This window comes from Mauremys reevesii, linkage group 13 (assembly GCF_016161935.1).
Source record: "Mauremys reevesii isolate NIE-2019 linkage group 13, ASM1616193v1, whole genome shotgun sequence".
Taxonomy (NCBI): domain Eukaryota; kingdom Metazoa; phylum Chordata; order Testudines; family Geoemydidae; genus Mauremys; species Mauremys reevesii.
The window spans coordinates 25,909,770-25,936,181 of record NC_052635.1 but is presented as its reverse complement, the minus strand read 5'-3'; the positions used below and the strand labels follow the sequence as shown (position 1 = coordinate 25,936,181).

The 26,412-nt window shown below is 44.2% G+C and overlaps 1 long non-coding RNA gene across 1 annotated transcript in view; it reads right to left on the bottom strand.

Annotated features, from left to right (window-relative positions):
• Window positions 1–12,516: 12,516 nt before the first annotated feature.
• Window positions 12,517–26,412, bottom strand: part of LOC120380294 — a 189,162-nt gene continuing 175,266 nt past the window's right edge. The window contains exon 3 of the long non-coding RNA XR_005587696.1: window positions 12,517–12,895. This is a non-coding gene — a long non-coding RNA (uncharacterized LOC120380294). The remainder of the gene's footprint in view (window positions 12,896–26,412) is intronic.

Below are 26,412 nucleotides of genomic sequence, written 5' to 3'. Positions count from 1 at the left end.
CACCCGACAGCCTTGATTGACACTGTTTGCATTCGCTTCATTATTGCGGCTCCAGAGATCTTTTTAGAAAGGCAAAATAACATAAAATAAAAAGAACAAGAAAGAAAGAAAATAATTACAACAGGATTCCATCGACAAGAAGAAAGAAGGGAAATGTCCCTGTGGGTTTGATCAATAATGCAGCACTTGTTATCTTGATCTTATTAATAAACCACAAGCAGCCAAGATACATTTCTATCTACGAATCAATCCCTTGCAATGTTTCTGTCACAACTTTGCCAATATATGCAACCACAAAAAGTAAAATAAAATGGGCTGGTTTTATTGACCATCTGAGCACTATCCCCCGTAGCTCACGTAGATTAACATACGGGAGGCACTGCCAGCTCTGGTCTTCTTTTAATTACTCCTGGTTTTTTTCAGGATTTGTTTCATTTTTTTTTCCTGAGGGGGCATGCACATAGAGGTGATTCCCAGTCCTATACTTCCTTGCTTCCACCCCCTAATGTTTACCTAAGGCCAGTCTTTAAACCTGATGTCGAAACTGCAGCAGTGAGGGCCTCTGCAATGAATGGCTGCAGTTCTAGGCACCGATCCTTCTTACCTTGAACTCAACAACAGAGAGCAGAGGGTTGGTCTTCCAGTCCCTGTGCAGAAGACAGTGCAACAGCACAGCGTATGCATGGTTGGTTTCTTCTGCTTCCTCTGTGTCCTCTCACCTCTTCCTTTCTCTGTCCTATGCCCTTCATAGTTCTACTCCTCGGTGCTTCTTCATACATTTCTCCACCATTCTCACAGATCATCTCATCATATCAAGCGGCAGCAATTGCTTTCCTGGACCAGTGTCAACCCATGATGTCACTTCAAGCTGATCTAGCAATTAGGTTTATGAAACTCTGTTAGTCTTAAGCCTGGTCTACACTAGGCGTTTAAACCGGTTTTAGGAGCGTAAAACCGATTTAACGCCACACCCGTCCACACTGAGAGGCCCTTTATATCGGTATAAAGGGCTCTTTAAACCGGTTTCTGTACTCCTCCCTAACGAGAGGAGTAGCGCTAGTATCGGAATTACCATATCGGATTAGGGTTAGTGTGGCCGCAGATCGATGGTATTGGCCTCCGGGCGGTATCCCACAGTGCACCACTGACCGCTCTGGACAGCAATCTGAACTCGGATGCAGTGGCCAGGTAGACAGGAAAAGCCCCGCGAACTTTTGAATATTTCCTGTTTGCCTAGCGTGGAGCTCAGATCAGCACGTGTGGCGATGCAGTTAAAAATCAAAATAAAGAAAGAGCTCCCGCATGGACCATGCAGATGTGATCGCTGTAAGGGCAGGCAAATCTGTTCTATCAGCGCTCCGTTACAGAAGATGAAATTCAAAATCATTTTTAAAAAATCTCCAGACAGACGCCATAGCAGGGGCTCAGCGCACTGCTGCGTGACAAACGTAACGGAAAGCCAAAGAATCAAATGGACGCTCATGGACTGGAGGACTCAAGCTATCCCACAGTTCCTGCAGTCTCCAAAAAGTATTTGCATTCTTGGCTGAGCTCCAAATGCTTCTAGGGTCAAACATAGTGTCCGCGGTGGGTCAGGGCATAGCTTGGCAATTTACGCACCCCCCCCACCCACCCCCAGAAGTGAAAGGGAAAACAATCCTCTCTTGACTCTTTAACATGTCACCCTATCTTTACTGAATGCTGCAGATAGACCCGATGCTGCAGCACTCAACACCAACATCCTTGCTCCCCTCCGCCATGGGTGGCTGATGGTGCAATACGACTGGTAGCCGTCCTCATCATCAGCCTATTGGCACATGGGGCAGTGCAAAAGGACTGGTAACCATGCAGACTAGCATCCGTCAGGTCGATCAAGGGTGCCTGGCCCTAATTTTTCCTGGTAGATGGTACAGTATGGCTGATAACCATCGTTGTCATAGCAACAGGGGGCTGAGCTCTGTCAGCCCCCACCCTTCATGTGTAAAAAAAAGATTCAATTGCCCCTGGACTAGCAGAGGGATGCTGGGCTCCTCTCCTCCACACTCCTTACTGTCCTGTCTGGACTATCATAGCACCTGGAGGCTGCCTTCCACTCATTTCTCACTAACAAGTCAGTGTGTCTTATTCCTGCATTCTTTATTACTTCATCACACAAGTGGGGGGACAATGCTACAGTAGCCCAGGAAGGCTGGGGGAAGAACGGAATCAACAGGTGGGGTTGTTGCAGGAGCACCCCCTGTGAATAGCATACAACTCATAATTTCTGCAGGATCTGACACAGAGCAGCTGTGCTCTCTGATACAGTGGTTCTCTAGTACACTTGCCCATATTCTAGGCAGGACTGATTCTATTTTTAGATACCAAAAAGGAGGGATTGACTCTGGGAGTCATTCCCAATTTTGGCTTTTGCGCCCCTGGCTAAGAACAGCCAGGGGCACTTATGACAGCAGCAAATGGTGCAAAACGACTGGTAGCCATGCTCATCTTTTTACCAATTTATGGATTGGTAGATGGTGCAGTATGGCTGGTAACCATCTCTGCTGTCATGTAAAAGCAAAAGCATGCTGCTGTGTAGCGCTGCTGAATCGCCTCTGTCAGTGGCATCTAGTACACATACGGTGACAGTCACAAAAGGCAAAACAGGCTCCATGATTGCCATGCTATGGCATCTACCAGGGCAATCCAGGGAAAAAAGGCGCGAAATGCTTGTCTGCCGTTGCTTTCCCAGAGGAAGGAGTGACTGACGACATTTACCCAGAACCACCCGCAACAATGATTTTTGCCCCATCAGGCACTGGGATCTCAACCCGGAAATTCCAAGGGGCAGGGGAGGCTGCGGGAACTATGGGATAGCTACGGAATAGCTACCCACAGTGCAACGCTCCAGAAGTCGATGCTAGCCTCGGACTGTGGACGCACACCACCGATTTAATGTGTTTAGTGTGGCCGTGCGCACTCGATTTTATACAATCTGTTTTACAAAACCGGTTTATGCAAATTCGGAATAGTCCCGTAGTGTAGACGTACCCTTAGCTACAGCAGAAGGCTCAAGGGCCCATGAGTAGTTTGGGATTTTCAATTACACAACTTTTCCTCCAGATCATGGTGTGCCCAGGTCACACTGAACTGTATCATTAGAGGAAGCAGCCTGTGGAGGGACTGACATGAAAGCAGTGGTCTATGACATGGAACTGCTATTCAATAGCTGGAAACAAAGAGGTGGATCCAGCACCACATGACCTGGCAACTCTCCACAGGTCATCCCCAACTGCTGCACAGACGACAGATCGGGGAAATCGCTTCTTTAGAATATGGCTGTTCTGAGTGAGGGAGAAAACTCGCAGGAAGATTAGGAAGGAACTGTAGTAACTCTTTAGCTGTCATTAAGACAGACTCCTCAGTACAGTGGGGACTTCAGTCCAGGTTAACCATATGAAGGGAGTTAATGACTAAGGACTGTGATGAAAATGAAAACTTCCCCCTTTCTCCCATTTGTCCCCCAAGACACAGGCCTCTGCATGTGTGTTATCACCTGGATTTCCATGGTGGCCCTTGAGAACGCATGTGTGAAAAGAGCTAAAGGGACATTGTGCTTCACATGACCCATTCCTGATGAAATCTCAAAAAGTTGGGAGTGGAAGACATAGCAGCAAACTTACACGTTGAGGGTGAAATCATGGCAATACTCCATTGACTTCAAGAGTGAAATCCTGGCCCCTCTGGACTCTTCTCCATAGCTTCTAGTGCACTTTTCAGTGATGAGCACACTAGAAATGCCTAGAGACAAAGAGAAGCAGCAAAGTTTTCAGACCAGAGGGTTTGGAGGGGGGGGGCAGAGAAGGGGGAATATTGAAAATAGGAATATTAAAAGCTAGATATTCCTAGCCCTTTCAGTTTTAAGGGTCTATGAGAGTTCAGGTTGATTTTCAGCCAACCCACCTCCCGCCAGGTTACTTCTCATCATAAAAATCAATTTTCAAGGCAATTAATCTATCTAAGTTGTCTATATTTCTAATCTAGCTACCTAAAGTTTTATGCCAGGCTCTTCACCATGGTATCTGAGCACCTACCTCAGTGACAAAGGTTCCATCCTTTTGGGCTGAGAGTTGGCACTTTTTGGGATTGGGAGATAATGTTGTCCAGCAGATAAGGCAGCCAGGAGTTTTAGATTCTGTTCCGGGCTTTGCCACTTACATATTGTGGGGCCTTTAGCAAGTCACATATCCTCTCTGTAGCTTAGTTTCATCATCTATAAAATTGAGATAATTTATACTTACTTTATCTCCATATCCTAGGCCTTCTCTTTCTCTCTTACCAAAGGTTGCGACTCAGAAATAGGCTAATGGATCACATCCTGGTGTCCTTACTCAGTGTTTACATAGCACCTGCTCTCACAAGACTCTCTGAAGTCAATGAACATTCTGTTTGGGGGAAGACCGAGGGTAAGCCAAGTGGGGCCTTCGGGATTTGATCAAGAGAGAAAACACTAGTCCCAAATCATAATTATCATTCAAGAAGAATTACAAGCAAGAAAGCTAGATTCTACTCCATATTTCTTTATACTAAATCCAAGATCTGGTTAATTTCCCACCATGTCGTGGCCAGATCCATGTTGTATAAAACTCACCCACTGGCTGGAAAATGGCTTAGCTGACAGAAGGAACCTACTGCCTTCCCTGACTTTCTAACATGATTTCACTGTAGATATTAATGAGTTTTGATAAGCCTGAGTCTGAATATATGTAGATGAGTCCCACTTCATGCTGAGCCAGCGTAACATTCTTGAGGAAAATGTAATTAAATTAGACTTGTGAACTATAATGAGTTTCTATTACACCCTGCTGATAGTAGCAGCAACATCTGAAAATTGTATTTCACTGTCTATAACCAAGCAACACCTTCTTTATTAAACACAGAGACGGAGCTAGTAACTCAGGAGACTGCTGCAGTTTCAAACAAAGTTACTTTGTTAAAAAGAGGGAAGGGAGATGTTATGGCTTATTGCTGCATAATAATGTACAAGAACAACGGACTATTAATTTATTAAGATGGGACTGGATGTTTTAGAAGCAAAACAATGGGCTAGAAAGCATTTCACCTTTCTCACTCATACAAATTCAGCCTGGTAATGACTGAATGTTGCTACTATCAGAAGCTGTTCAGTGGCTTATGTATTATAAACAGAGGATCTCAGAGGAGATCCTGTAGGACAAAGAAATTGCCAGCTCACTATCCTATCCCTGACAATGGTCAATTGTGAATGTTTTAGAAGAAAGGCACAAAACCGCAACAGTGCACCTAACTGTATAATTCTGGGCCATGAAGGGAGGTTGTTTTCTGACACAAAGTAATAGTTAATGACCTGAACATAAGGATAAAAAGCTCTTGTAAATTTTACCTCAGAGGTGTTTGATGGCCGCAGATATTCTAAGTCATACTTAATCCCCTTTTCCTTTTTTTCTTTCCATTTTATTTATCCATTTGCCTCAATAATTTCCAGCAGCAGTGAGTTTGCATTTCATAAATGAATATTTCCTCTTACCTCTTGTAAATGCATTGGGTCTTCATTTCACAGAGCAGTCTCTTTTTCCTGTGCTATGGCTGCTCAGTACCATTCACCGTACTCCAAACAAGTCTTCAGCACAATTGGACCAAACTGCCCCTCTTCTTGGCAGTGTTAGTAGAAGGACCAGACCATATTTTTCAAATATATAAATAGCATTAACAGTTGTCCTCATGGGAGTATTGGACCCAAATAAAATCACAGGCTCCCTTAAAGCCAATGGGCGCCAAGCACTCTTTCTGGCTCCACAGAAGGAGCAATCAAGCCCCTTTATTAGCCTCACAGCCCTGAGCTGTTTTTACTATCACTTGAGGTACTAGGCCACAGGGCAGGGCAGAGCTAAGCTGGGTGGGCCGATGGGTTTTCCTCTTTGCAAATGAAAGGGCTGTGATATCAGTTGCAGGTGGTGTGCAAGAGGCAGAAAGCCAGATGGAAGAGTGTTATCCTGGGAGAAAGCAAAGGAGGCAGCTCTTTGGGCCAGAGCTTACTAGAGAGGCAGGTTTGCGATAAGGCAGGACATAGTATATCTAGATCTGACAGGTGTTTATTTAACCTGTTCTTAAAAACCTGCCATGACAGGGATTCCATGACCTTCCTCTGAAGCCTATAGTTAAGCCTATAGTTAAGTAGTATTTCCTGATATCTAACCTAAAATCTTCTTTCCTGCAGCTTATACCAATTACCTCTTGTCCTACCTTCAGTGGACATGGAGAACAATTGATCCCTGTCCTCTTTATAACCACCCTTAACATATCTGAAGACTTATCTGGTCTCTCCCTCCCCCCACCCACCATCACTCTTTTTTCATCAAGATTAAACATGCCAAGCTTTTTAAACCTTTCCTCAGAGGTCAGGTTTTCTAAACCTTTTATCATTTTTGCTGCTCTCCTCTGGACTCTCCACTTTATCCACATCTTTCTTAAAATGGAGTGCCCTGAACTGGACACAGTACTCCAGCTGAGGCCTCACCAATGCCAATTAAAGCGGGATATTTTTTTCCCCATGTATACACCACAACAAGATATTAGCTTTTTTGCAGCTGCATCACATTGTTAGCTTATATTCAATTTGTGACCACTAACATCACCAGATCCTATTCAGCAGTTCTACTGCCTAGCCAGTTATTCCCCATTTTGTAGTGATGTATTTATTTTTTCTTTTCCAAGTGTAGTACTTTGCACTTGTCATTACTGAAATTCATCTTGTTGAATTCAGACCAATTCTCCAATTTGTCGAGCTCCTTTTGAATTCTATTCCTGTCTTCCAAAGTGCTTGGAACCCCTCTCAGCTTGGTGTCATCTGCAAAGTTTGTATTCATACTCTCCACTCCATTATCCAAGTCATTAATGAAAATACTGAACAGTAGCAGACACAGGACAGACTCCTCTGGGACACCACTAGACACACCCTCCCAATTTGACAGTGAACCATTGATAACTACTCTCTGAGAATGATTTTCAACCTGTTTTGCACTAACCTTATAGTAATTTAACATAGACTGCATTTCTCTAGTTTGTTCATGAGATTGTCATGAAGGACTATTAGAAGCCTTATTAAATATCAAAATATATCATATCTACAGCTTTCTCCCATCCACTGGGCCTATATCCCTGTAAAAGAAGGGAATTAGACTGGTTTGGTATGATTTGTTCTTGACAAATCCATGCTGGCTGTTACTTATTACTCTACCATCCTCTAGATGCTAACAAACTGATTGTTTAATAATTTATTCCGGTATCTTTCCAGTTACCAAAGTTAAGTTGACTTCTCTATAATTCCATGGATCCTCTTTGTTTCCTTTTTAAAGATCGGTAAACATAGTATCTTTCTCCTGTCCTCTGGGACCTCACTCATCCTGCAGGAGTTCTCAAAGAAAATCATTAATGATTCTGAGATTGCTTCAGCTAGTTCCTTAAGTACCCTAGAATGACTTTCATCAGGCTCTGCCAACTTCAATACAACTAAATTATCTACATACTCTTTAACCTGTTTTTTCCCTATTCTGGGTTGTGTTCCCTCCTCCTTTTTGTTAATATTACTTGTGTTATGTATCTGTGTAGTGAGGGGACCTGGTCTCCCTTCCTGACGTATGGGGAGAGAACCGCAACGGGCAGAACTGGGATACCCGCAGCCACCTCAGCGGAAGCAGAGTGGCAGCAGAGGAACTGGAAATATAAAAGGCCGGCTCTCCAGCTCAGCTGAGCCAGAGCTGCCACAGGAGCAGGGACATGTCGCCTTCCTACCTCTCACTACTGGAGCCCGGACTCATTTTGTGCCTTAGCCTTTCTGATTTTGCCTCCATCTGCTTGTGCTATTCTTTTGCACTCACCCTTAGCTATCTGTCCAGGCTTCCACTTTTCATAGAAATCCTTTTTGATCTTCAGGTACTTAAAGAGCTCCTGGTGAAGCTCAATGTTTTACCCTCGGTGTTACCTATAGGGATATTATTATTGCATCCATCCTTCTTATCTTATTTTCTCTTCCATCCAAATCTGATCAACACAACTCAGTAAAAACCAATGGACTGCTTGGCAGTTGCACACTCTCTAGGGTTCAACAAACTGTAAGAGCCCATTGCCCTGATCTAGATCCAAAATTCTACCTCTCATACGATAACTTGTCTAGCCTTGTTCCCTCCAAATTCTATGTGAGGAAATTACAAAGACGTTTTATATTCAGGCCTGGACTACACTACAAAGTTAGGTCAATGTAAACTGTCTTGCGTCGACCCAGCTGTGCATGTGTCCACACTTAAATGTCTCCCACCGATGTAAATGCCCTTTTACAGTGGCACTGTAACACCACCTCTATGAGCAGCACTGAGCTATGGTCAATGTACTAAGCTCAACGCAACACAAGTGTAGACATCACATCACCTACGTCAACCATAACAGTCCTCCAACAGCTATCCCACAATGCCTGACACTGACCGCTCTGGTCACAATTTTGAACTCCATTGCCCAGGAGTCACAGAGACCACAAGCCCACATCCCTGGAAAGCCCTGCATATTTTTGAAATGCCTTTTCCTGACTGTCCAGCTTGGCAACCACAGCTAGCAGCTCTCCATTGAGTTCAACTGCCCAGCTGACCACGCTGGCTACACACTCCTGATGCCCTCTGGCTTGGAGTAAACAGAACATAGTGTCCATGAGCCAGGACCTCTTGGAGATTTCATGGCAGGCCAGCCACTCCTGGCAGTCGAGCATGGGAGAGCCTGATTCAGGGGGCAGAACCTCAGATAAGTGTGTAAATGTATTTCCCATTACAATGATGTACCAGTGGTGCCGCCAACTTAACAGGGCACTGCTATAAATTTTTCATTAATTTACTCATACTAGAAGAGCTAGTGTTACAACAAAGAGAGGCAGAGTTGTTGCTATCTGCTTTTCATTCCCCTGTAGAGTTAGGCAAGGGGGACATGCGAACTGGTTTATTTATGTACATTGGGATGTCCCTTGAATCCTCCTGAGAGATCTTAATGAAACTTTGGTGGAGGTACCTGCATTTCTCTACCAAAGGTTTCCAAGGATGGCAACCTTATTTCTTCCTCCGCGGCAGGACACCAGTCAGCGATAGCTTTGGCAGACACCATTGCAGTAAACAGGCTCACGGCATAAAGGCCTGATGGCTTCAGGAAGCCAGCAGCAGCTATTCTCCCTGTGCCTTTGTTACTCTCAGGCGTGAGAGATCCGCTAAAAATCACCACCACCTGTGGAAAATGGTGCCAATAGTCAGTTCCATTGCCCTGTACTCCGAGTTTCATGCAACTGAGCAATTCCCTCTTCATGTCTCTTGCCCCTGGAGGGCTATACTCACTGTAACTGGCGCTGAGAGTGGCAACGTGCACAAGCGCTCTGAAGCAGAAGTGTGAATAAGCACGTTGTGTGTAAAACTTTAGGGGAGCAAGGGAAGTAGGGGAGTTCGGCATCTTAACTTTTGCTTCACGTTGTGACCAGGCTGACAATGGTACCTCTTTGTGTTTTACCTGTAGCTGCTGCCATTGTGGCCTTGAGGGGTTCCTCCTCCACACCCAGGAACGCCTGAGCCAGATAAGGAGGAGAAAAAGGAGGACACTGGATGACGTGTTCAGCCAGATCCTGCATGCCAGTGCTGCACTGGACTGTGAGCAGAGGGCCTGGAGGATGAATATTGCAGACTGGCTGGAGAAGGACAGAGCAGACAGAAGAAAGGCCCAGAAAAAGGAGAGGGAGATGAACTAGGACAGAATAAGGCTTCTCTGTCAGAAAACACAAATGCTACACACTCTTGTGGCACGACAGGTTCATCAGTCACGGGCTTGTCTCCCTTTGCAGTCCATGGAGAACTCCATGACAGCCCTGCACTAACATCCCCCTCTCAACATTCCACATGGCATCAGGGGCTGCATCCCTACCACAGCCACTCCGCACTGGGGGACACTAAGAACAAACACAGCTTCACATACAGCAATTGTGGCTTTCACAGGCCAGTGTATGTATAGCTAAAATGGCCAGGAACATTCTTTCCCCTTGTTAAAAAACTTAGTAAATAATGGAAGAGAATTTAATAGATTTTCTTTTAAATTGCACAGAGCTTTTTTTCACACTGGCTTTGTTACTCAGTATAATTCTATTATTTGGGAAATAGTTCACCTTAATTAGTTCTTGATATCTGCTGCAGCAGAACTAAAACCACCCACTTACTTGTTATTGTACAGTGTGACATAACTCATAGGATCAGTGACACACACAGTGTAATGATCAGAAATGTATGACAAACCCCACAGAATTAAATAGATGCATTAACTGTGGCATATTCATAGTTGCACACCAAGCACCATACATCACATCAGCAGGGCCAGGTAGATCAGAGTGAACCATAATGAATTACTGTGACTCCCTGTTAAAGTGCTGTTTCAAAGCCTCCCAGCTGTATAGCTCCATGTTGAGCTCTTCTAATATGTGCTGTGTCTGGGTGTTCAAACTCACAGCAGACACATTGCCGAGAACCACAGTCCGGAGTAGCAGGAGATGATTAATGCCCCTGCACACTTGCAGAACAGTGGCCCCCTCAGTGGATTTTCCAACTCCAACCCCACTGATCAGTAGCAAGCTGGAAGTTTCCACAGTGTGATCGCCACTCGTTTCTCCAGGGTCAGTGAAGCTCTCATTTTGGTGTCCCTGAACTGGAGGGCTGGGGCAAGCTCAGCACATAAATCCAGAAAAGTGGCCTTGTGCATCCAAAAGTTCTGCAGCCACTGCTTGTCCTCCCAAACTTGCATTAGGATGCAATCTCAGCAGTCAGTGCTTTTTTCTTGGGCCCAGAAGCAATGCTCCACTATTTGCAGCTGCTCCATGAATGCCACCAAAAATCTTGAATTGGTTCTTGCTATGTCCCACAGCAATCTGCCCTCCAGGAAATCATCATGTTCCTCAGGGCTCTTCTTGTGGCTCTGCAAACAGCGGAGGATCGTGAGTCCTGTGCTTGCAATGCTCAGGACAATAGTGCAGAGCTGTGCAGGCTCCATGCTCCATGCAGACATGGTAGGCAGCAAAGAGAGCCGCAAGGATTTGTGGGAAGTTTTTAAAAAGGCACAAAAATTATGGGATATAGATGACATTATGGAATGGAGGCAGTTGCATGCTGGGAAGTTGATCTCTTGCTCCCAGTCGCCCCTGTGTAACTTGTTTCTGGCCCACCATGCATTGCCAAAACTTCCCAAAGGACAGTGGCTGGATGGTGGCAGGTTGCACACTGAGATACCTACCCATGGTGCACTGCGCTGTGCATCGACACAAGCACTCCTTATGCACCGAGCATAAATGACATACTAACTGTGGTGCTACATCAGCAAAAGTTTATGGCCTCAGTCGTCCTCCCACTTTGTTTTATTTTTCTTTGAAAAATGGCTCAGTCAATCCATGATTTCAGTGCCTGTACCAATCCATGGAAGCCTAAATGCCTTTGAGAATCTTGGCCTTTGTTCCCATCCTCCCTCCCTAGGGTGGGACATCCAAAATAGAACAGTAAAGGTAGAGAACAAATGCAGCAGAAAATAATGTCAATCAATGTCTTAAAGAGACAGGGCAGTGGGAAAAGAGAACTAGACTGTTGGATAGATCTAACCCAGAGGATACCCCAGCACAGTAGGCTCACATACCCGCCTCCTTCCCTCTCAGTGCTATGGTACAGATATGGGTAAAGAGAGCCCCATCAGCCACATTCTCCTTTAAGGAGCTCTCTGGCTTCCAAAGGGAGCCCTGTTGGAGTTTTCTCCCATTCCAATTCTCTTGGACACCTGGTGTGCTCATCGCGTAGATGAAAAATAAATTCTCCCTTTGAAGAGACTGCGCAGGAAGTCCACTGCACAACACATGTCTCTGCAGTCACAAACCATGCTGTAGATTCTCTGCAACTCCCCTCCAGTTTTTGCCTCTCTGTGGAACTCTCCTTGAACTAGCAGGTTTGGAGGAAATCCCCCTCTGCTGCTATAGTAAGGCTGCAGATCCACCCATGATAATCATCCTGGGAATGACAGCACCAAGAGGACTCCAGGCATTTTTACCACCATCTCATAAGACCTGCACACATTGTGCTTAAAAAAATACCAGCAGCCATCCAAAGTACTGTCTACACTAGGGCTCGCACCATTGAACCCCTCGTGGCTCTGCACCACTGGGAGATTTCACCCCAAATGCTGGTTCCATTTGGGTATGTTTCAACGGTCCATGGTATTTCTTCCCAATGAGCTTCTTGTTTCTTGGAAGTGGAGCAATGGTTCTTTTCCTGTTGATGGAGGATCGAGGTGGAGCCAGTCAATAAATACCCCTAAAAGGTGAATCCACACACACAAAAACCTGTCATTTATATGTCAGGAAAATAGCTTAATTTCTGCATAGTCCTGCTGTCTTTTGCTGAGATTCTGGGGGAAGATGTGCTAGCAGCAGACAAAATCAGACATTAGCCCAATCAAGCAGATAGAGAACAGAATAATTATTAAAACAACAACAATGCTTGGCTCAGGCCCAGACACCAGGATAAACCGTGTACAAATCATTATTTTTAGAACTGGGAGCAATTTTATTTTGGTACTTCAACAGCAGGAGAAAATGCAGAAATCGCTGCTTCTGCAAAGCACTCTGTACACGTCGGTAATAGGTACAACTCACAGTCGGATATGCTGGTTAAAGCCATTTAGTCTGCTCCACTGATGGATGGAATTAATCTCCTTTCCGGTGCTGATCTGGGCATGTGCCCGACAACAGTTCTCTATAAAATGTCCAGTCCAAAGGTCCAATCTTGCTCCTATTGTAGTTAACAGCAAAATCGACTTCATTGCAGAAGAACTGGGCCTGGAATAACCAGAGACAGGACACATCAGATTGCCAATTGGGGGAATTTATTTTTCCCAGATAAGTCAGCCCTGGAGTAATTAAAGAAAACCAGCCCCTCAATCCCACAGCTAAGGATTTTTAGGGGGCACTGGGTTTGTAAAATACACAATTCAGTCAGAGAAAACAGACACTGCAGTGATGTTTCTGACTCTATGCACACACACATGTACAAGTCACAGTAGATCTGGTGACCTTCCTGAATAAAACTGTCTTGTATAGGAATTGAAATATGATTCTGAAAAGTCTCTGTCATGCTGTCAGAAACATTTACATTTTTCATACTTACCCTTAAATCTTTTTACCTCGCTGAAGTTTTTCAGCAATTTCCCTGCCACATTTGCTATCTGTCAAAGACTTTTGTTCTAATTTCACCCAGGATTAACTCTCCTAAAGCCAAAGGTGTTACCACTGCGGTGAATTTGATCTGTTTTATTTAAGTTAGGGATGTAAAATGTTAACTGGCTAACCTGTAAGCATTAGTCTTACCTGTTAACCCACCTTAAGCATTAACCCTTGGGCTGGCCCTGCGCTGGCTGGAGCCGGGGTTAAGTGATTTGCCCGGCATCACATAGGACCTCTGTGGCAGAGGCAGGGAATTCTTCTGTGTGGCATCCGCCTGCCTTACTCACAAGTCCATCTCTCTCTTGCGGAAGTGGCCTGCCTTGTTCTCCACAGACCTTCCAATGCAAATGAAGGAATTCTACCAACAGCCCCATTCTGTACGCAGCCCTAATTCATTCCCTGAGCACTGTCCGTTCCGTGCACTGAAAGAGGCAGAGGACCTTTGGAAAAAAATAGCATCCATTCATATACTTAAAGACTATCCTAATGCATACACACAGCAGGGCTGAATTAAGGCTGCATATGCCATCTAAATTCTGGCCTTTCTTAACTTTCAAGTGCTTGACTTTGCAACCTATGTAATATCTTGGTGTCACCGGGACCGGGGAGGGCAGCACCCCAGCTCCAAACCTGCACTGCTACGTGCACGCCCACTCAAGGAGGTTTATTCTTTTATAACAAACACCCAGAAGGCAGTCTGAAGTCAATACCTGGCCTCCAGGCTTCAGGGCCACCCCTCCCAGGGATCTCTGGCTCTCCAGCTCCTGGCAGCTTTCTTGCCTCCTCCCACTCTGCTCCCCTCTTGGAGCCACAGCTTTGGGGTTGTTTCCTTGAGCCCCTGACTCCCCTGCTCCAGAGCCCCATCCAGGGCTGGCTCCAGGCACCAGCCCAGCAAGCAAGTGCTTGGGGCGGCCAACGGAGAGGATGGCATGTCCGGCTCTTCGGCGGCATTTTGGCGGCAGGTCCCTCACTCCCTCTCGGAGCGAAGGACCTGAAGTGGCGGCGGTCGAGCAGATTGCGATCGCAGCTTTTGTTGTTGTTGTTGTTGTTGTTGTTGCTTGGGGTGGCAAAAACCCTGGAGCCAGCCCTGGACCCATCACAAGGTTTAGCTCCACTCCAGTGTGGCCTCTGCTGACCAGAGCTCAGCCTGTCCCAGTCTTTCCTTCCAGCTGCCTACCAGCAGCACTTTAGAGGCCCTCTTTAATTAGCTGGATTGGGCTCACCTGCTTCAGTCCTAGGGCGCTGGGCTCAGTCTATCAACAGACACCAGCTACCCTGTGACACTTGTGTGTTTGTTTTTAAAGGAAAAGGGCAAAAAACCCCAAAATCTATGATATAGTCCTATGGCAACTCTCCCACCATCATTCACTGGCCTTGCAATTCAGCTTCAGAACTAACTTCCCACTGCCAGCTAATGTAGGGCTGTTATCTTAAAGGGGAGGGGGAACTGAACCTGCATGTTGGGTCCAGGAGGTAGCTGGGAGAAGAGTGGCCCAGTTCTCTCTCACCACCCTGAATTTAAGGCAGTTCCTGCCTCATGTGGTGCCCCCAGAAGGAAGAGATGGGACACTGGAGCCATCTATGGGGCTGAGGGGTTATTGGGAGAACATGGTAAGGTCTCTTTCTACTCTTGCTCCAGCAGCAGGTGTGCTGTCTGCCCCTAGGGTTCCTGGGACTGCTTTGGTAGTAGTGTGGGTTTAGCTCTTTCAAATGTTCATGTTCAGTTATTCTGGCAGGCTGCTAAAGTTTTGCCAACAGCCAAAGCAACAGAAAAGAAAAGGTAACTTTGAAAAGTTAATAAGCCCGCTAAACCTGAACGGAATTTCATGGGACAAAGAAAAGGCACTTCTCTAGCATGAGGGCCTGCTCCCTGCTGATTTTCAAAGGCCAGCTGCAAAACACAGAAATGTTAGAACTTCTCAAAAAAAATAGTAGCTTTCCATTATAAAAGGTTCTTGCATTAGGCAACCTAAATAGAGGTGTTGCTACCAGCTTCCCCCATAAGGTAAAAGCCCAAATCAGATTCATGGACCCATTGTGGTAAACCCTGTAGAAATACATAGAAATTCAGGAAGTGCTTCAAAGATTTCCTCTACTAGAGTGCTGGTTTGATCTAGCCTTGGTAGACAGGGTCTGACTATGGTCATACCTTCAGATCACTTCAGCAGTCCATGTGGAATGAGGGTCTTAATCCAGTTCCTAATGCACAGGCACCCAAATGTTTGGTGCTCATTAGCTGAGGAGGGGGTCTTGAACCTCCCTTTTACAGCTATTGTGGGAGGCAGAGTCCTTCTAGAAGAAGACTGCAGCACATCAGCACATATAGGCCTTGTCTAGTGTGGGCAATTTTTGCTAACTTTTCCTACCACACCTACCACTGACAACTCCACTAGTAGTCACCAATGGAAACAGGCTGCAGGTGACCACCACTAACATTATAAGCATCATTTTGTGCATGCCTGCTCCATCTCAGCAGGGTTATATGATGCATTGACCACCTGGAGCCTTGTCTACACTAGGGTTCCCACCTTTGCTAGCACTGATGGCACTGAACCAGTCCAAACAACTGTTAGAAACCCTAGGAAAAATATCCTTGTATAGATATAGCATGGTGCTTGAAAAAAGCGTATGCTGCCATTATCAACGTTGTACCTGTTCTGTCAATAAACAGCACTGCAGTCACCCGTGGCTGTCAAACAGTTACCTTTTATAAGTGTGGAATTCACTCAAAATATATATTTTTTTTAAAAATCTTCATTTTTGTTTGATTTGTCTTTTAATGTGGGTTGCTGTGTTTTGCTCCATTTTATTTAATGCTGAAAAATATTAATTACACGCTGTCAAGATCTTCGGAGAAAAATTCAATATTATCTTTTGCTGCGAATAAGAAATGAATCGAGGCTCCATTCCAAATCCAGCAGCAGCACCGACTTTGACGTACCGAGGACGATAATAACTTTCATCACATACTAATTGTCTTGTTAACATGGATTATACAGCCAGCCAAATAAATGTCATTCACACTTTTATGAGGAAGAGCATTAATCTAAAAATCGGAAGTGCAGAATATTTTTTTATCTTTTCTTTTCTCCCCGTTCCACATTCACAGCCTAAAAACATTTGCATTTTTAATCCAAGCAAACAAAGCAACCTTCTGCTGGACAGGTTTGCTGCTCCCAGGGGATCCCATTCAAGATCAAGGTGATCAGATTTTTTAAACAATGGGCCTGATTCTCATTTACACCTCAGCATCTTTATAGCACTCAGGCAATGTAAAGGGCCTTGACGCTGCCAGAGTGGCATACAGTGTCTTTAGGGTAAATGAGAATTAGGATCCTTGCATCATTATTTGCACAAGTAGAAATTGCTACTAAAGGCGGCCTGGGCTTGGATTCAGGCCCATAGTGCCAAAACATTAGGCCACCTCAGTAGGACGCTCAGGAGGCAATTCGCCTCCCAGGATGACCCATTGCACAGAGGGTGCATACGCATCCTCAGGCTGGTGCAGCACACTCCTCCTCTGCTGGCTGGGGAAATGCTGGTGAGGGGTTGGGAAGCAGGAGTGTAGCTATGCCTGGACCCTGTGCAGGAAATACAAGGGAAGAGAAGACTCTTTGTGCCCTCACCCTTTCTGCACCCATTCGGGGGCCACATCGTTTGTTGATTTCAACAAGTTAACCAAAAAACAAGGGGTGTTATACGTAAAGTGGAGCATACAAGGACTCTTTGAAGCCACTGCCGACAGGGCTGCAGTGCAGCAGACATGTTTTCCACAATTAAAGATACATTAAAGAGAGCAGAGACGTGCGTCAGTCTGATCTTTTTGGGGTCCCTTATTCAAGGATATCACCCTAGATTTTTCATCCATAGGGCAAGGCTGATGTAAGTGGGACTGGTCAGACCGCAGCCTGTGGTAAGGTTTTCACTGATAAGATTGCAAAGCATGTACAGAAGTTATTACCAAGCAAGAGAAATTAATCAGCTGAGCCGAAGTTGACAATAGGAAGGACAGTGAATAGGAAATCCTAATCACAGGGCTTTGCCCAGCACCATCAAGAAATGGACGCTCATAAAAATGCAGGGAAAAAAGTCAAGGAAAGTCTGAAGCCAGTCTAGTCTTAGTATGGGGCAGATGGAACTGTGAGCACGAAGGAGGTTCTCACCCTAAGAGTGTGTTACTGGTATGGAGACAGCCCTTCCCAGACACAGATGTAAGGAGCACTGGGAGTTAGAGGTCAGAAAACATTCACTATAGGGCTGAAAGAACCTCGATGGCTAGAGAAATAGCAACAGCTCCATTCCAGCGTGATGTAGAGCAGCCCCCTGCTCCAGCATGGGAAACAGGGAGCTCCACAAGTTGAGACTGAGGCTATGGGCATGCTGGGAACTGAAAATAGGAAGGCAGCCCTCCCCACTACCCGAGAGAATTCCAGGAACTAATGCTGCACAGCTCTGAAATTCTGCTAAACTTAAACAAAATATTAAAAAGTAAACCCCAACCTAATGCAGAAACACGTATTGATACTGTACAGTTGTTTGGCTCAGCAGCAGAACTATCAGAGTGGTGAAGCCAGTTCTGCACTGCAATTCGAGCAAAAGCTTACAGGAAGACACAATTAAAATAAGTGCTGTAGTTTCAATTAACTGTTCTCCCCAGCAGCTTAGGCCTGGAAAGTATTCTTAATAGATCTCTTCCACTGCAATGCACAAACTCTATTGCAACCGCTTCTCCAATTATAGGAAGTTAGTAGAGTGAGGCAGCTCTCTCACAACATTTTCAATTGTGATTTGAGGATCTGTCTGTCATTATCCGGCCAGTTCGTGTACTGAGAATCTAAGCAGGTTAGATAGTGCAACCATTCTCCAGATAGTCTATCTACTTATCAGAGGGGTAGCCGTGTTAGTCTGGATCTGTAAAAGCAGCAAAGAATCCTGTGGCACCTTATAGATTAACAGACATTTTGGAGAATGAGCTTTCATGGGTGAATACCCACTTCATCGGATGCAAGACAAAGTGGCATTCACCCATGAAAGCTCATGCTCCAAAATGTCTGTTAGTCTATAAGGTGCCACAGGATTCTTTGCTGCTTTTATCTATCTACTTAGGTTTCCATTTACAAGCTTTGGAAGGTTGCAGTTTGCTCAGCTTTCATGGTTCCTGGCACAGTGCTAAGTTCTAACTTCTAACTTTGGAGGAACAGCTGGACCCTGCTGGGTCTTTCTTGATTAGGTCTCAGTATAACAGTTTTTCCACTGGGTCAGGTTGATTAGTAACAAGGCTCAGAATAATTCCTGTAAGGTTTTCTTTCTGAGCTGGAGAGACATCCGGATAGGTTTTAGGCTTTCATTTTCAGCTTGCAAAATAGTCTCCTGGGGTTCCAGCCAGTCCCACTGCTGATTCCTCATAGACGAGTGCATGATATTTAATCATGTTCAAGTGTGTCAGACAGCCATCAACTGACCTGCATGTTCATGGCAAATATTAAATTTACTGCCCAGGCCCCTGAGGTGCAGAAGCTTCACAAGCCTTTGGCGGGAGAGAATTTAAGGAAGGAACTGTAAGTAAAGCAGAGCTGTCCCTTTAACTCTGTAAGGATCAAGGTGCACACTTTGAACAGGGAAGGAATTAACCTTTTGAACAACTAGTCTATGGATGTGTTGGATTCTCTGTCATTTGAAGTCTTTACATCAAGCCTGGATGTCTTTCTAGCTCAACCACAAGTTATGATGCAGGGAGCACTTGGTGAAATTCTCTGGCCTGTGTTACACAGGAGGTTGGACTAGATGATCAAAATGAACCTTTCTGGTCTTAAAAATCTATGGACTCTCAAGCTCTAGCCCCACTGTGAAGGTTATGCCTGAGGTAAGTCCTTCCCTTCCAAAGAACTCTCATCAAGTTCCCTCCTTCAATCCCCCAGAATGCACCAAGTTTTCAATAGAGCTGGCTGAAAAAAAATCAGTAAATTTTTTTCACTTTTTGGGGGTGGGGTGGGGTGTCAAAAATGTTTTACAATTTTGATGAAAAAGGACAAGAAAGAAAGAGAAAGATCTAATTTTCCCCATGAAATGACACATCAACAGCCTCTTCACATTTTTCCCTCTGGTTCCATCTTCATAGCTACAAGAAAGGCCATCTTGTGATTAAGGCATGGGGCTGGAAACCAGAAGACCCGGGCTTTATGAATTGCTCTGCCATACACTTCCTGTTTCTTAGGGCTTGTCAACATGATGGGCTAAATGCACTCTATGTGGGTGTGATTCCTAAAGCACACTGTGTTGCAAATTAATTGGTCCATGTAGACCCTGTTGGTGCACTTTATCATAGTTGTGTTTGAAACAGTACTACCTTGAAGTGCACTAGGGAACACTTAATGCACATCAGCATGTTTTACATGGACCAACTGATGTGCAACACAGTGTGCATTAGAAATCACATCCCCATAGAGCGCATTACCCATCCACCCCCAAGTAGACACAAGCTTTTAGCATCTTTGTGCCTCCATTTTCCCATCTGTAAAATGAGGATAATAATACTGACCTACCTCATACAACACTGTCGTGAGGCCACAGGTAAAGTGTTTGTAAGGTGCTTTGAAGTTCTTAAATGGAAAGGACTTCACAATTTAGAAAACATGCCTTATAGTGATTGAGCTCCTTAAGTCTATCTATTTAGCTTAACAAAGTGCAGGTTAAGGGATGAATTGATTACAGTCTATAAGTGCCTGCATCAAGAACAAAAATGTAATAATGGCCCTTCAGTCTAGCAGAGAAAGGTGTAACACAATCCAATGGCTGGAACAATCAGGGAAAGACCCTATTTGCACACGGACTGGCTAACCTAGTGAGGAGGGCTTTAAACTAGGTTCGACGGGGACAGGTGAGCAAAGCCCACAGGTAAGTGGGGAACATGGAGACCTGGGAGATGGGTCAGAAACAAGAGGGAGTGTGGGCTATAATGGCAGAGAGAAAGGAGGGTCAGGGCAAAACTGGGAGGCAAGATCAAACCAGTATCTTAGATGCCTATATACAAATGTGAGAAGTATGGGTAATAAGCAGGAAGAACTGGAAGTGCTAATAAATAAATACAGCTATGACATTGCTGGCATCACTGAAACTTGGTGGGATAATACACATGATTGGAATGTTGGTGTGGATGGGTACAGCTTGCTCATGAAGGATAGACAGGGGAAAAAGGGAGGAGATGTTGCCTTATTTATTAAAAATTACACACTTGGACTGAGGTGGAGATGGACATAGGAGACGGAAGTGTTGAGAGTCTCTGGGTTAGGCTAAAAGGGGTAAAAAACAAGGGTGATATCATGCTAGGAGTCTACTACAGGCCACCTAACCAGGTGGAAGAGGTGGATGAGGCTTTTTTTAAACAACTAACAAAATCATCCAAAGCCCAAGATTTGGTGGTGATGGGGGACTTCAACAATCCAGATATATGTTGGGAAAATAACACCGCGGGGCACAGACCATCCAATAAGTTCTTGGGCTGCATTGCAGACAACTTTTTATTTCAGAAGGTTGAAAAAGCTACTGGGGGGAAGCTGTTCTAGACTTGATTTTAACAAATAGGGAGGAACTCATTGAGAATTTGAAAGTAGAAGGCAGCTTGGGTGAAAGTGATCATGAAATCATAGAGTTTGCAATTCTAAGGAAGGGTAGAAGGGAGTACAGCAAACTAGAGACAATGGATTTCAGGAAGGCGGATTTTGGTAAGCTCAGAGAGCTGATAGGTAAGGTCCCATGGGAATCAAGACTATGGGTAAAAACAACTGAGGAGAGTTGGCAGTTTTTCAAAGGGACACTATTAAGGGCCCAAAAGCAAGCTATTCCGCTGGGTAGGAAAGATAGAAAATGTGGCAAAAGACCACCTTGGCTTAACCACGAGATCTTTCATGATCTAAAAAATAAAAAGAAGTCATATAAAAAATGGAAACTAGGTCAGATTACAAAGGATGAATATAGGCAAACAACACAGGAGTGCAGGGGCAAGATTAGAAAGGCAAAGGCACAAAATGAGCTCAAACTAGCTATGGGAATAAAGGGAAACAAGATGACTTTTTATCAATACATTAGAAGCAAGAGGAAGACCAAGGACAGGGTAGGCCCACTGCTCAGTGAGGAGGGAGAAACAGTAACAGGAAACTTGGAAATGGCAGAGATGCTTAATGACTTCTTTGTTTCGGTCTTCACTGAGAAGTCTGAAGGAAGGCCTAACATAGTGAATGCTTATGGGAAGGGGGTAGGTTTAGAAGATAAAATAAAAAAAGAACAAGTTAAAAATCACTTAGAAAAGTTAGATGCCTGCAAGTCACCAGGGCCTAATGAAATGCATCCTAGAATACTCAAGGAGCTAATAGAAGAGGTATCTGAGCCTCTAGCTATTGTCTTTGGAAAATCATGGGAGACGGGACAGATTCCAGAAGACTGGAAAAGGGCAAATATAGTGCCCATCTATAAAAAGGGAAATAAAAACAACCCAGGAAACTACAGACCAGTTAGTTTAACTTCTGTACCAGGGAAGATAATGCAGCAAGTAATTAAGGAAATCATCTGCAAACACTTGGAAGGTGGTAAGGTGATAGGGAATAGCCAGCATGGATTTGTAAAGAACAAATCATGTCAAACCAATCTGATAGCTTTCTTTGATAGGATAACGAGTCTTGTGGATAAGGGAGAAGCGGTGAATGTGGTATACCTAGACTTTAGTAAGGCATTTGATACAGTCTCACATGATATTCTTATCGATAAACTAGGCAAATACAATTTGGATGGGGCTACCATAAGGTGGGTGCATAACTGGCTGGATAACCATACTCAGAGAGTAGTTATTAATGGTTCCCAATCCTGCTGGAAAGGTATAACAAGTGGGGTTCCGCAGGGGTCTGTTTTGGGACCGGCTCTGTTCAATATCTTTATCAACAACTTAGATGTTGGCATAGAAAGTACGCTTATTAAGTTTTCAGATGATACCAAACTGGGAGGGATTGCAACTGCTTTGGAGGACAGGGTCATAATTCAAAATGATCTGGACAAATTGGAGAAATGGTCTGAAGTTTAATAAAGACAAATGCAAAGTGCTCCATTTAGGAAGGAACAATCAGTTTCACACATACAGAATGGGAAGAGACTGTCTAGGAAGGAGTATGGCAGAAAGGGATCTAGGGGTTATAGTGGACCACAAGCTAAATATGAGTCAACAGTGTGATGCTGTTGCAAAAAAAGCAAATGTGATTCTGGGATGCATTAACAGGTGTGTTGTGAACAAGACACGAGAAGTCATTCTTCCGCTCTACTCTGCTCTGGTTAGGCCTCAACTGGAGTATTGTGTCCAGTTCTGGGCACCGCATTTCAAGAAAGATGTGGAGAAATTGGAGAGGGTCCAGAGAAGAGCAACAAGAATGATTAAAGGTCTTGCGAACATGACCTACAAAGGAAGGCTGAAAGAATTGGGTTTGTTTAGTTTGGAAAAGAGAAGACTGAGAGGGGACAAGATAGCAGTTTTCAGGTATCTAAAAGAGTGTCATCAGGAGGAGGGAGAAAACTTGTTCACCTTAGCCTCTAAGGATAGAACAAGAAGCAATGGGCTTAAACTGCAGCAAGGGAGATTTAGGTTGGACATTAGGAAAAAGTTCCTAACTGTCAGGGTGGTTAAACACTGGAATATATTGCCTAGGGAGGTTGTGGAATCTCCATCTCTGGAGATATTTAAGAGTAGGTTAGATAAATGTCTATCAGGGATGGTCTAGACAGTATTTGGTCCTGCCAAGAGGGCAGGGGACTGGACTCGATGACCTCTCGAGCTCCCTTCCAGTTCTAGAGTCTATGAATCTATGAATCTATAAGTTGAAGGTAAACCAATTCAGACTGGAAATTAGGCATATATTTTTAACAGTGAGAGTAATTAACCATTGGGACAACTTATCAAGGGACACGGGCTGTGGTGGATTCTCCATTACAGACCATTTTAAAATCAAGATTGGATGTTCTGCTATAAGATCCGCTCTAGGAATTATTTTGGGGCCGTTCTCTGGCCTGTGTCATACAGGGGGTCAGACTAGATGACCATAATGGTCCCTTCATTTTCTCCTGGAGGAATTTAAACCTGCTGCGTTTCTCTTCCCTTCAGCTGTACATATCTTGCTCCCTTCTTGTTTCATTTTCTCCTTGTTTTCCCTAACAAAAAATAAAAGGCACTTTTTTTCCACACAGCTACACTTGTCTTAGTCTTGAGAAGAATGTTAGATTCCCAAGTGCTGGCCAGGATGAGGACCTACCTTCAGATGACAGCATTTGCAAAATTATTAAAAAACAAGAAGCAAATCTTCTTTGTCCAAGCCAGCCTCCGAATAGCAAGCCTCGTATTTTGCTAACTAGAGAAATTAAGGGTGCCAGAATTGTATACCCAGCACGATAACTGGAGATGAGTCAAGTGGGTGATGGTCTAATCTGGAGTTTAAGGTCAGAGTTCAAATCAGAACTGGGTTTGAGGTTTGGAGTCAATATCACCAAAAACTCTTCTAAGTAAGATTTTGCCCAGAAAGGGACAACACCTCAGGAGATCACTGGCTCTTGCAAGATTTCAGCTGCACTGAACCAGAACCAGACAATAAGCCCCCTGTGGTTTGGTTCCGACCCAGACCCAAAATTTTAGGGTGTTTCAGCTCCACATATTCAAATCCGAGACCCCTATGATGGGTTAAGATCTGATATCCTGGCTTGTCCATCTGTGCTGATCCAGCCAGCAGACCAAATTCGGCAATGAATCATGATCACATACCATCTGAATGCGACCCCAATATATTACCATTCTTCAACTTTTAACATTGGACTGGCACTGCAAATTCTTCAGTTTAATGTTGCGGGTCTGTCAACAGCCAAGTGCGGCATTATTAGTGGTTTAGCCACTTGTCACAGTATTAGTGTAATCTGTTTGCAAGAAACTCATGTTGTTATCAGCGTAGCATAATGTTATGGTATTGATGGCTTTAACTTCATCTCATACTCCCCAGATGTTAAACATGGCAGTACAACATACATGCATTCCAACATCTCTGATGCTATTCCACTCTCTCCCTCCAGTTTTTACAATGTGATCCAGGTTGGAAGCTTTAGGATTGCCAGCATATATGTGCACTTTTGTAGCCGGCATTGCAAGGTATTTACAGGCCAGTTATGCTAAACATTCATATGCCCCTTCATGCTTCGGCCACCATTCCAGAGGACATGCTGCCATGCTGATGATGCTCATTAAAAAAATAATGCATTATTTAAATTTGTGACTGAACTCCTTGGGGGAGAATTGTATGTCTCCTACTCTGTTTTATTCACATTCTGCCATATAGTTCATGTTATAGCAGCCTCGGATGATGACCCAGCACATATTGTTCATTTTAAGAACACTTTCACTGCAGATTTGACAGAACACAAAGAGGGTACCAATGTGAGAGTTCTAAAGATAGCTACAGCACTAAACCCAAGGTTTAAGAATCTGAAGTGCCTTCCAAAAAATGAGAGGGATGAGGTGTGGAGCATGCTTTTAGAAGTCTTAAAAGAGCAACACTCCAATGCGGAAACTACAGAACCCAAACCACCAAAAAAGAAAATCAACCTTCTGCTGGTGGCATCTGACTCAGAGGATGAAAATGAACATGTGTCGGTCCGCACTGTTTTGGATCTTTATTGAGCAGATCCTGTCATCAGCATGGACACATGTCCTCTGGAATGGTGGTTGAAGCAGGAAGGAATATATGAATCTTTAGTGCATCTGGCACATAAATATTTTGCAACACTGGATACAACAGTGACATGAATGCCTGTTCTCATTTCCAGGTGGCATTGTAAACAAGAAGCAGGCAGCATTGTCTCCTGCACATGTAAACAAAGTTGTTTGTCTGAGCGATTGGCTGAAGGAGAAGTAGGATGGACTGAGTAGACTTGTAGGCTCTGAAGTTTGACATTGTTTTATTTCAAATTAATGCAGTTATTTTTTGTGCATAATTCTACATTTGTAAGTTCAGCTTTCATGACAAAGATATTGCACTGCAGTACTTGTATTAGGTGAATTGAAAATACTATTTCTTTTATTTTTACAGTGCAAATATTTATAATAAAAAATAAAGTAAGCACTGTACACTTTGTATTCCCTGTTGTAATTGAAATCAATATATTTGAAAATGTGGAAAATATCCAAAAATATTTAAATAAATGGTATTCTATTATTGTTTAACAGCATGATTTTGATTAATTTTTTTATTTGCATGATTAACCATGATTAACTTTTTTAATTGCTTGACAGCCCTAATTCCCGCAGTTGCAGTTCTTCTGATCTCATCACAATGCCACGCCAAACCCAAACTCACACTACTCTCAGGGGAGAATGAGCATGTTAAAGCGGTCGGTCCAAAGGGGGCTAGACACACCAGTGGGCAGGAGGCAATGAACATTGCGTTGCTGCTGGCTAGCTGCTGCCAAAGCAGGATCCCAGGGGTGAGAAATGTACTGTCCATCCAAGTGACTCCCTTGCTCCCCTTATATCAGTGGTTCTCAAAGCCGGTCCGCCACTTGTTCAGGGAAAGTTTTGATGCATCCAAATCCAGCAAAGTCTAGGGTTGCCTGTTTCGGTTGGATGCATTCCTGGAAGTTTCATCACATGACATATTCTTTAATTAAAGATTAATCTTTAATTCCTAGAGGGTTGGCAATCCTAGTAAAGTCTAAATCCCCCTCCCCCCCACATGCATCCTTTGGGTATCAAAATGTGGGTTGGCAGAATCATGCATAGTCCAAACAGGTTCATATTTATTTCCCTGAACCATCCACCGAGTCCCAATGGAAACCCCTTCATGCTGACAGGTACACACCTCTTTCTTCTAGCAATCCCCATTTCTGTTTTTGGCACCTCTTTCCTTTAGACCATTTTCAAGCGAGGTCTGTATCTTTTCTGCACTGTCTCTCTCTCTCTGTGTGTGTGTGTGTGTGTGTGTCCGTCCAAACCCCTGTCCTCTCCTCTTGCCTCCATCCTTTTTTAATCATGCTCAGTAATGGGTGTTCTCCACCTCTGACTCTAGGTCTATATCTCATTTTTCTCCAAGGAGTTTGAATTATTGGAAAATATGAAAGCA